A 10,534-nucleotide genomic window follows, 5' to 3' on the forward strand; every position below is an offset into this window, starting at 1 on the left:
CTCAGGAACAGGCAATGCCAGATCGACAATCCAATCTCCCTGATGTGAATATTGGAAATGCAGACATGTCCTTATGAATGTGTGAATCTTATATTAAAGATGAGGACTGTTGCAGACTGGCATTGCTCTTTTCCTCTTATCACTTCATCACTTGCATCAGTAGTTCCAGTGTTGGTTATTATCCACACATTTCTCCACTCTCATCGGCTGCTCAATTGTCATCAGTACTCTGAACTCGAATATGAACTGTTGTCTGTTGTTAAATTGTAATTGTATTTAGATTAAGATTTTTAACATATACAAATATTTAGATACAGTACGCTACCGTTCAAATGTTTGGGATTGGTAGGATTGTTTAAAGTCACCTATGGAAGTAAAATAATGCCAAATGTTTTTGAAACATAAAGCCTGTTGAATTGTACTACTTGAAAAAAATATGCATTGCATTAACCCTGCTTGTATTTTTAGGGCTTGCATTTTTATGGGCTGAAATTTAGCATGGTTGAATATTTAAGCTGTGAATATTTAAATTCAAAACATTTCAAACACATTTTCATTAGTAAAATTTCAATAATCCATATTCACCTTTCATATTTCACTTCCAAAATATTCAAACTGATTAAAAATACAACCTATAATATTCAACAGGCGGTTTTCAGTTCAATTTATTTCGCTTTGCAAATTCGCTTCCACAAATTCAGTGGTTCAAATTCGACAGTAAATTCAACGTTGACATCCAGGAACTGCAGGAAAAGCAGTAGATTACCGAGCATAATCTCCATCTGCTGTTAGTCAACCTCACCAGAAGGGGGTCCAAGCGCGTGTTGTTGACGTAGACCAGAGCAACAGTTAGAGCAAGCCATTCATTCATAAAAACTCATTTACAACAATGTAAGTGTATCTGTGATTATTATGACGTCTGTTTTATGTGAAATTCAGTGTCTTCACGATTACTTTTCCCGTGTAGCCTTCCTGTGTTCTCTACCGTGAACAAGATTATAATGTTATTCCCCCGAAGCGGATGTACAGATCCAATGTTACAATTGAGTTTGACATATTTCTCTTGGTTGTTTAGTTGCCTTAACTACTAGGGTTTCCCTCAAGTCAGGATTCCCCTGCTGGACATATAAAACGCTTAACGTAGCATAATGGACTAATTAAGTGATATAAAAGACCAAACTCGCAGGCAAGCAGAAGGACTCAGAATATGAACTTAATGCGCAAAGTTTAATGCTCAGCGTTTCTCAGTGATACTGGCATAAAGTTGGCTTGACATTGGACATTCGCACATTTAGGGACCGTCTCTAAAGTTACATACGACATTGGTATACACGTTTCTAACTTCAATAGCATTTGAAGAAAACAACTTACAGTCATAAAACCAACTGTAAAGTGTTCATGTAGGTGTCAGGCATAATGTGCAATTTATACAAATAAATTGAAGTTTGCTATTGAAGTTAGAAACGTTTAGGCCTATAGGACTACCAATGTTACTTTAGAGACGGTCCCTAAATGTGCGAACGCCAAGCCAATTTTATATTTAGTCATTTAGCAGACGCTTTTATCCAAAGCGACTTACAGTTAAACTAACAATATAGGTCAACAATATGAAAGTGCTATGACCCTTCCCAGTTTAATCTAATGCAGTACATATATGTAGGCATACTTCCCCAATAAGGTGCGAGTTTGGTCTTTTATATCACTGTATTAGTCCATTAAGCTACGTTAAGCGCTTTGTCCCGACAGAAGGGGAATCCCTGAGTATGATGAGGTATTGAGGGAAACCGATTATAATCCCGTTCATGGTAGAAAAAGCTGATAACATGTAAGGCTACACAGGGAAGTAACAATGAAGTTAATGAATGAAACATAAAAACAGCTTTTGTGCCTTTATCATCTTTTCTGCATATATACGGACCCAGATAATCATCACAAAAAACTTAATGCATGCTCAATTGTTGTAAATGAGTTTTTATGAATGAATGGCTTGCTCTAACTGTTGCTCTGGTCTACGTCAACAACACGTGCTTGCACCCCCTGCTGGTGAGGTCGACTGACAGCAGATGGAGATTATGCTCGGTAATCTACTGCTATTCCTGCAGTTCCTGGATGTCAACGTTGAATTTAATGTCGAATTTGAACCACTGAATTTGTGGAGGCGAATTTGCAAAGCGAAATAAATTGAACTGAAAACCGCCTGTTGAATATTATAGGTTGCATTTTTAATCAGTTTGAATATTTTGGAAGTGAAATATGAAAGGTGAATATGGATTATTGAAATTTTACTAATGAAAATGTGTTTGAAATATTTTGAACTTAAATATTCACAGCTTAAATATTCAACCATGCTAAATTTCAGCCCATAAAAATACAATGCGTTAAAATACAAGCAGGGTTAATGCAATGCATGTTTTTTTCAAGTAGTACAATTCAACAGGCTTTATGTTTCAAAAACATTTGCCATTATTTTACTTCCATACTCACCAAGGCTGCATTTATTTGATCAAAAATATAGTAAAACAATTACTACATACATGCAGTATATAATTTATAATTTTAAATATTATAATTTAAATGATATATTTTAATACATTTTATATTTTCAGCATCATTACTCCAGTCTTCAGTGTCACATGATCCTTTAGGAAATCATTCTGATGCTGATTTGGTACTCAAGAAACATTTCTTATTATTATCAATGGTGATAACAGTTGTACTGCTTAATATTATTATGGAAACTGTGATACATTTTTTTCCAAGATTCTTTGCATAAAAAGTTCAAATGAACAGTTTTTATTTGAAACACGTCTTTTGTAACATTATAAAAGTATTTACTGTCACTTTTGATCAATTTAATGCATCCTTGCTGAATAAAAGTATTCATTTCTTTTTTTTCTTTTTTTATTAAATCACTGACTCTAAACTTTTGCACGGTAGCGTATAACACATCTGAATTGTTACTCTGTACTATTATTTTTGTGTTAAGCTCATTGTTAATTTCTCAAAAAGATATAGTTAAAATGTATGTATTCTTGAATGTTTAACTTTCTGAGGAATATTCCAGGTTCCAAATTGATATCAATGGACAGCATTTGTGGCATGTTGTTAAATAGTAACTTCAATTTGTCCCTCAGTTCTTAAAAATGGACATAAAAATAATTTTTATTGGACATAAATACAAACACAATAACTTTTTTCTTATGGCTGTTCTTTTGTAACAGTTGTATATTTAAATGTTTTGGAAATCTCGCCTCCATAACTGTTAAGCTACAATTGTGTTTTTGGCCAGTTTCACAAACTGAGAGACAATTTCTTGTCACAGATGTCATTAGATATTAAGTTGTAAATAACCCAGAATATTCCTTAAGTCTCTGAAGAGGTTGAGCGATTGAGCAAATTCCTCTGATTAATTACCACATATCCCTCTTAGTGGGATAACCCTGAATGAAAGCCCAGGACTTGATGGGTAATCTGAGGTCATTAACTTCTTAAAGACAGGAATGTGAGAAGAATATATATCAGCAGACATGCTTTCCTTCAGTAGCTGAGACTTGATAAATTAAAACACGCACTGAAATCAATTTTCTCTTGCCCAAGTTTTGTCTCACATTTCTTGTTGTTTGTCACCAGGAAAAAAGTGATTAATGTTTGTAAGACACAGTATGTGCCTTCTTTTTCCCTTGTTTTCATTTTTTGTGCATTCTGCCATTTATTTGTATTTGTATGTGTATGTATGAGACAGTGAGATATTCTGTTAAGTTAGATTAAAAGCTATTATTTTTCTGGAATAGCATACAGAAAATATCTCTACTACCTGACTGATCACTGAAGCAAGTGTCACACACTTTTGTCTATGACAGGTCTGTAAACCATGAAAAAATGCAGGTCACTATTTTTTAACTAGTCTGCCAATCATTTAAAGTGTTCAGGTTTGCGGAGATGTTTTCCAGATGACAATCAAACATATAGACTTCTCTGGTCAACGTATGTGTGCTATCAGTAAAGGAACTGAAACAAAGTCTATGTGAGCAGAGTAGGGTAATATGAAGACTTCAGGTGCAGATATCTGATAGGCTGTATTAGCCATTAGTTCATGACAGGCGGGATAATAGACTCCTGGAGAGGCTGAAGAGATGTGCCGTGAGCAGAGATGCAGCTGTCAAATTGTGAATTAAGAGACGCCATCGATGTAGCCCAGAGGCTGCTGCATTGACTTTCCACAGAATGAGTCAATGTTACCAGATGTAAGCTCTGTGTGTGTGTGTGTTTGGAAGGACGGTCTGCTGCCTGGGTCTGGGTGGGCCTGGCAAAAGCGCTGAGCTGGACTCTGTTTAAGCGTTTAGATGAGTGAGCGGTGGCCGTACCCCCATCAGAGAGATTAGACCAACAGTTGCATTTTGGCAGTAGCAGATTTAGCAGGACAGAAGGTGCACGGAGCAAGTTAAGCTGGGGGGGGGCTGTTAACCCTGGCATTAAACAGAACACCAGTAAGAGATTTAACAGCTTTGTTTATGTGTGTTAGTATTTGTGTGCATCTCTAATATTATGTGTTTTACATTTGTGTGGTGTGTTTTGGAACTAGTACTGTAGCCCTGAAACGTATTTGAACACTTATGTGTACTTAAATGTATTTATTAAATAAAAAGTCTTCTCAAGAATTTATTTGTATAAATTACAAAATAAAGAGGTAGAGGACAAAAATAGACTCTTGTTTGTAAGCTTGTGTTAAATTATATAATATTCTAAGAATATGTGGAGTAGATAGACGATTGGTCCGTGTATCATCCGATCATTTGATTTCCAATTTGAAATGAAATGAGCAGAAATGAGAAAACGGCACCTTTATTCGTTTTTTCGTTTCTTCCAAAAAAACTTCACAGGCAAAAAACGAATACATGACTTCAAAATTCGTTTTCCACATGTGGGCGGTCATGAGACGCCCCCTTCCGCTGATTGGTCAAGTAAATCTGAGCATGTGACGTCATCAGTCGTCGCTCAGGTCTGTTCAACAAAATAATAGTCCTCAACGGTAATCTACCCCCCTCTACCCACTACCCATTGAAAACCCCAACAAATCTTTAGAATCTACTGGTAACTTCCTTATCCTTGTGGCAAACTTTTGCTTTCTCAAACAAAGGTTTCTTAAGAAAATTCCTACTTTTAAAGATTTCTTATGTGAAGTAAAATATTTAATCAAATCACTAAGAATAATTGATAATAGCAAATGTACTTCTTTTTTGATGAAATATAGAGATAGTTTATGTACCATGATTAATATCTGTTTGCTGTTTCTTTTTCCCCCCTTTTTTTTCTTCTTTGTTTAGCTCTTTCCATTTTTGTGCTATGATTGTGCACGAATGAGTTTACTTGTTTAATACATTGTTGGAAATGTTTTCGAGTTCTAAAAGATGTGTGTTTGCACTATTGTATTTTTTTTTTTTGGAATAAAAATAAATGAATAATAATAGTCCTCTACTACCGCTTCTTAAACTGTACAGGGCAGGTCCTAGATTGGGCTTTCTTCTGTGCAACTTAACGCGTTTCACAGAAATATTTACATCAGAAATGTTAAATATTAGTCTGCCACCAGCCTGTTTTAGCTGTGCGGAGTTAAATCTGTGTGGTGCTGCGCTAGACAGCGCAGAGCGGGTGAGGCACAGACCAGTGTTCAGTCAGCAGTCACAACTTTTCTTTTAGACAGTATAAGCTCCGTTTTGGACACGGGATGGTCATTGCAAATACTGTAATTATGTATTTGCAACTCAATTTATATTGTTCAAAACTAAGTTGGCCAAACTCAATAATTAATATTTAGAATTAAATTTTTCCAAAATGAAGTTGACCCAACTTAATAATTAATATTTAGAACTAAAATTTTCCAAAATTGAGTTGGCCCAACTCAATTTCATTTTTCCAAAACTAAGTTGGCCAAACTCAATAATTAATATTTAGAATTTAATTTTTCCAAAATTGAGTTGGCCCAACTCAATTTAAATTGTTCAAAATGTCAAACATCTATGTCTACATAGTCTAACATCAAAATGTTAATGTCTTCTGTAGATTTTGATCTTTATAAGTTGTTATGATAGGCCTATATTTTTAATGAAAACACAATTTAAAAAAACCAACACCTTTTTATTACCAAATATACTATTAATAAGACGGGTGACCCAAAATACCCATATTATAACAAATAAATAAAATATATTGGGAAATTGCCCTTTAAAATGAAGGCTCAGTTTGTGGTCAACCGTTCACTATTATTTTATTGAAAACAATAAAAGAAGGACAAAGTCACTTATATTAAACACTTCTTTTTTTAACAGAAGTTATCTTGCCCCTTTAATTGCCTCCGCCATCATCCTGTCAATCATCTGTCTCATTATCGCGGGTCGCAGCTATGATTGCAGTTTCAGTAAAATTTTATTTCACCATCATCGGTACCCACCCTCAGCCGATTGGCATAATTACAGTATTTGCAATGACCATCCCGTGTCCAAAACGGAGCTTATACTGTCTAAAAGAAAAGTTGTGACTGCTGACTGAACACTGGTCTGTGCCTCACCCGCTCTGCGCTGTCTAGCGTAGCACCATACAGATTTAACTCCGCACAGCTAGATAAAACAGGCTGGTGGCAGACTAATATTTAACATTTCTGATGTAAATATTTCTGTGAAACGCGTTAAGTTGCACAGAAGAAAGCCCAATCTAGGACCTGCCCTGTACAGTTTAAGAAGCGGTAGTAGAGGACTATTATTATTATTTATTTATTTATTTATTTTAATAAAAAAAAAAATACAATAGTGCAAACACACATCTTTTAGAACTCTAAAACATTTCCAACAATGTATTAAACAAGTAAACTCATTCGTGCACAATCATAGCACAAAAATGCAAAGAGCTAAACAAAGAAGAAAAAAAAGGGGGAAAAAAGAAACAGCAAACAGATATTAATCATGGTACATAAACTATCTCTATATTTCTTCAAAAAAGAAGTACATTTGCTATTATCAATTATTCTTAGTAATTTGATTAAATATTTTACTTCACATAAGAAATCTTTAAAAGTAGGAATTTTCTTAAGAAACCTTTGTTTGTGAAAGGAAAAGTTTGCCACAAGGAAAAGGAAGTTACCTGTAGATTCTAAAGATTTGTTTGGGTTTTCAAAAAGACAAATTACATCCTTAATGGGTAGATTACCGTTGAGGACTATTATTTTGTTATTATTAGGTGTGGATGGGAGAAGGTGACTACCTTCAGAGGTTTAAGGATTCACCAGGGAAAGAAGTGTCAAGTGGGGGGCCAGCAGCAACATTGCTCTGCAACTGCAGGTCAGACAAGAGGAGCCCAAAGCCAGGTCACTAACCACAGCACTGAGGGTTCCAACGTTGCTGAGGGAAGGCAGGAAGAGGACACAGGAGAGTCTTTGGTTGATATGTATTCCTCTGAGGGTGGCACACAAGAAAACACCTTTAGGAAACCATCATCATTAAACCCCAGCAATCAGGAGCCAGGCCAGAGGCCAGAGAGGAACGAACCTGGGCGGAGGCAGCTAGTTAAATGGCCGAAAGCAAATGAGGTGGCTGTGTGGCAGCAGCTCGATGAAGACCTAAGCTTAATTCTGGAGCAATCACTGCGTGGCCAGGTGGAAACCAAGCTGAATCGCATTGGAGACATCCTGTACGAGGAGTGCAGAAGCAGGTTCGGAGTAGTGGCTGAGAAGCAGAAGGGTTTAAAGCAGAGCGGGAGGAGGGAGAGAGAGATCGAGCAACTGGTAAAGAGGCTGCGTCAGCTCCGAAAGCAGTGAAGGAAGGCAAGCAAAGAGGAGAAGGAGGGCCTGAAGCCACTGTGGGAGGAGGTGAAGAAGAACCTAGCCAGCCTTCGGAGGGCAGAGCGCATCCGCAAACGCAGAAGGCAGAAGGAGAAGGAGAGGAGCAACTTCTTCAAAAACCCCTTCAAGCATGCGAGACAGCTACTGGAGGAAAAGAGAAACGGGAAGCTGGAGATCACACAATCACAGCTGGAAAGTTTCATCAGGGAGCAGTACAGTGACCCAGAGAAGTCGACGCCGCTGGGATCACCAGGTTACGTTCCTCGTCCAGCCCCCCCATCCTCCCTGTTTAACACTGATCTCCCCAGACTCAGTGAGGTAGCAGAAGTGGTACGGAAAGCGAGAGCAGCCTCAGCTCCAGGCCTCAATGGGATATCGTATAAGCTGTACAAGTACTGCCCAGGGGTCCTGAGACATCTGTGGAACCTCCTGAGAGTGGCCTGGAAGAACAAGGTCATCCCTTCAGAGTGGCGACGAGCGGTTACAGTGTTCATCCCGAAGGAAACAAACTCTACCACCATTAGCCAGTTCAGGAGCATTGCACTCCTGAATGTAGAAGGCAAGATTTTCTTCTCCATCCTGGCCAAGAGGTTGACCCCCTACCTCATAAGCAATGGGTACATCGACACTAGCTGCCAGAAGGCAGGCGTGCCAGGGTTCCCAGGGTGCGTGGAACACTCTGCAGTCATATGGGAGCAGATCCAGAGAGCAAAGAGAGAGAAAGTTGACCTGCATGTGGTGTGGCTGGATCTTGCCAACGCATACGGGTCCGTCCCCCACCAACTCATCGAGTATGCCTTGGACTTTTTCTACATCCCTGACTGCATTCGTGCCCTGGTGGCCAAGTACTTTGAGGACATCAAGATGTGTTGCACTCATCAGGACTTCACGACAGGCTGGCAACAGCTGGAAGTAGGCATTGCCATGGGATGCTCGATCTCTCCCATCCTATTTGTAGCAGCCTTCGAGATTATCCTGATGGGGGCAAGGGTGATGGTTGAAGGTATGAAGCTACCATCAGGCCAAAGGCTACCACCAGTGAGAGGCTATATGGACGACATTACCACCATTCTTCAGACAGCAGCATGTACATTTACATTTATTCATTTAGCTGACGCTTTTATCCAAAGCGACTTACAATTTCTATACATGTCAGAGGTCGCACGCCTCTGGAGCAACTAGGGGTTAAGTGTCTTGCTCAGGGACACATTGGTGTCTCACAGTGGATTCGAACCCGGGTCTCTCACACCAAAGGCATGTGTCTTATCCACTGCGCCATCACCACCCCATCACTTGTACAACAAGACTGCTGAAGAGGATTGATGAGCTTGTGGGGTGGGCGAGGATGAAGATCAAACCCGCCAAATCACGCAGCCTGTCCCTCAGAAAAGGGGTTAGAAATGACCATACCATCTTTGTCGCAGGCGGTGAAGAAATTCCTTTGCTGGCAAATCAGCCCGTCCGTAGCCTGGGTCGTATCTATACAGCAGACCTCTCTGATAGGCAGATGGGGGAAACAGTGAGGAAGCAGCTCGCAGATGGCCTCGCCAGGATCAATCAGAGCCAGCTCCCCGGCAAGTATAAAGTATGGAGCTACCAGTTCATACTGTACCCAAGGGTGATGCGGCCTCTGAAGATGAGCGAAGTTCCCTCCTCGGTGGCAAACAAGATGGATGGACTAGCAAACTCATTCATCAGGAAGTGGCTGGGTCTGCCAAGATGCCTATCAGATGTAGGCCTCTTTGGCAGGAACACACTACAGCTGCCACTGCGATCCATTGGCCTGGGTTACAAGCAGGAGAAGGCTTGGATGGTGCTGGAGCTGAGGGAATCCACTGATCGACTGGTGAGAGCAGCTGGCCCTAAGATACAAACAGGGAGGAAGTGGAAAGCCCAGGAAGAGGTTGACATGGCAATTAGCAGGCTGAAACACTGTGAAATAGTCGGCAGAGTCCAGGAGGGTCGAGCAGGCCTTGGGAGGAGCGAGACCCCCCTCTTCTGGTCAAAGGCCTCCAAAGAAGAGCGGAGAGCCATGGTGGTGGCAGAAGTGACAAGGACTGAGCAGGAGCGCCTTAACATCAAGGCGGTGTCTCAGACATCCAGCCGGCAGGGAGGCTGGATGTCATGGGAAGGCGTCACAGACAGGCATTTGTCATGGTCTGATCTGTGGAAGATCCCCCAAGCCAGGCTCAGCTTCCTGATTAGATCTACCTATGACACCCTACCTTGTCCCAGAAACCTCCATCAGTGGTTTGGCACTGAAGAACTTTGCCCCCTTTGCAGTACCAGCAATGCAAGCCTTCAGCACATCCTTTCGGGCTGCAAGACAGCATTGTCCCAAGGCCGCTATAGGTGGCGACATGATCTGGTGTTGAGGAAGCTAGCAGAGGTTGCAGAGTCATGTAGACAGGAAGCTAATAGAAGACCTTCTGAGCCAACGAGAAGTCCCATCCTGTTTGCAAGGGCCGGAGAGAAAATCAACCACCCTCACCAGAGAGCAACATCTAGAGTCCTCTCATCTGGCAGTGAGTGGAACATGAGGGTCGACCTGGGGAGGCAGCTCCAATTCCCCAGGGAGATCGTAGAAACTTTGCTCCGGCCAGACCTGATCATGTGGTCAGAGTCATGCAAGTCCATCTTGTTGGTGGAGCTTACTGTCCCATGGGAGGAGGGAATGGAGGCTGCCAACGAGCGGAAGTGTGC

General features: G+C 40.4%; 1 protein-coding gene across 16 annotated transcripts in view; it reads left to right on the plus strand.

The window, feature by feature from the left end:
* Positions 1-10,534, plus strand: part of plekha7b (pleckstrin homology domain containing, family A member 7b) — a 116,011-nt gene that overhangs the window by 72,701 nt on the left and 32,776 nt on the right. The gene's annotated exons all lie outside the window — the stretch shown is intronic.

The sequence above is a fragment of the Rhinichthys klamathensis genome, unplaced genomic scaffold (assembly GCF_029890125.1).
Source record: "Rhinichthys klamathensis goyatoka isolate OS25496 unplaced genomic scaffold, OSU_Roscu_1.1 h1tg000275l_1, whole genome shotgun sequence".
Lineage (NCBI taxonomy): Eukaryota > Metazoa > Chordata > Actinopteri > Cypriniformes > Leuciscidae > Rhinichthys > Rhinichthys klamathensis.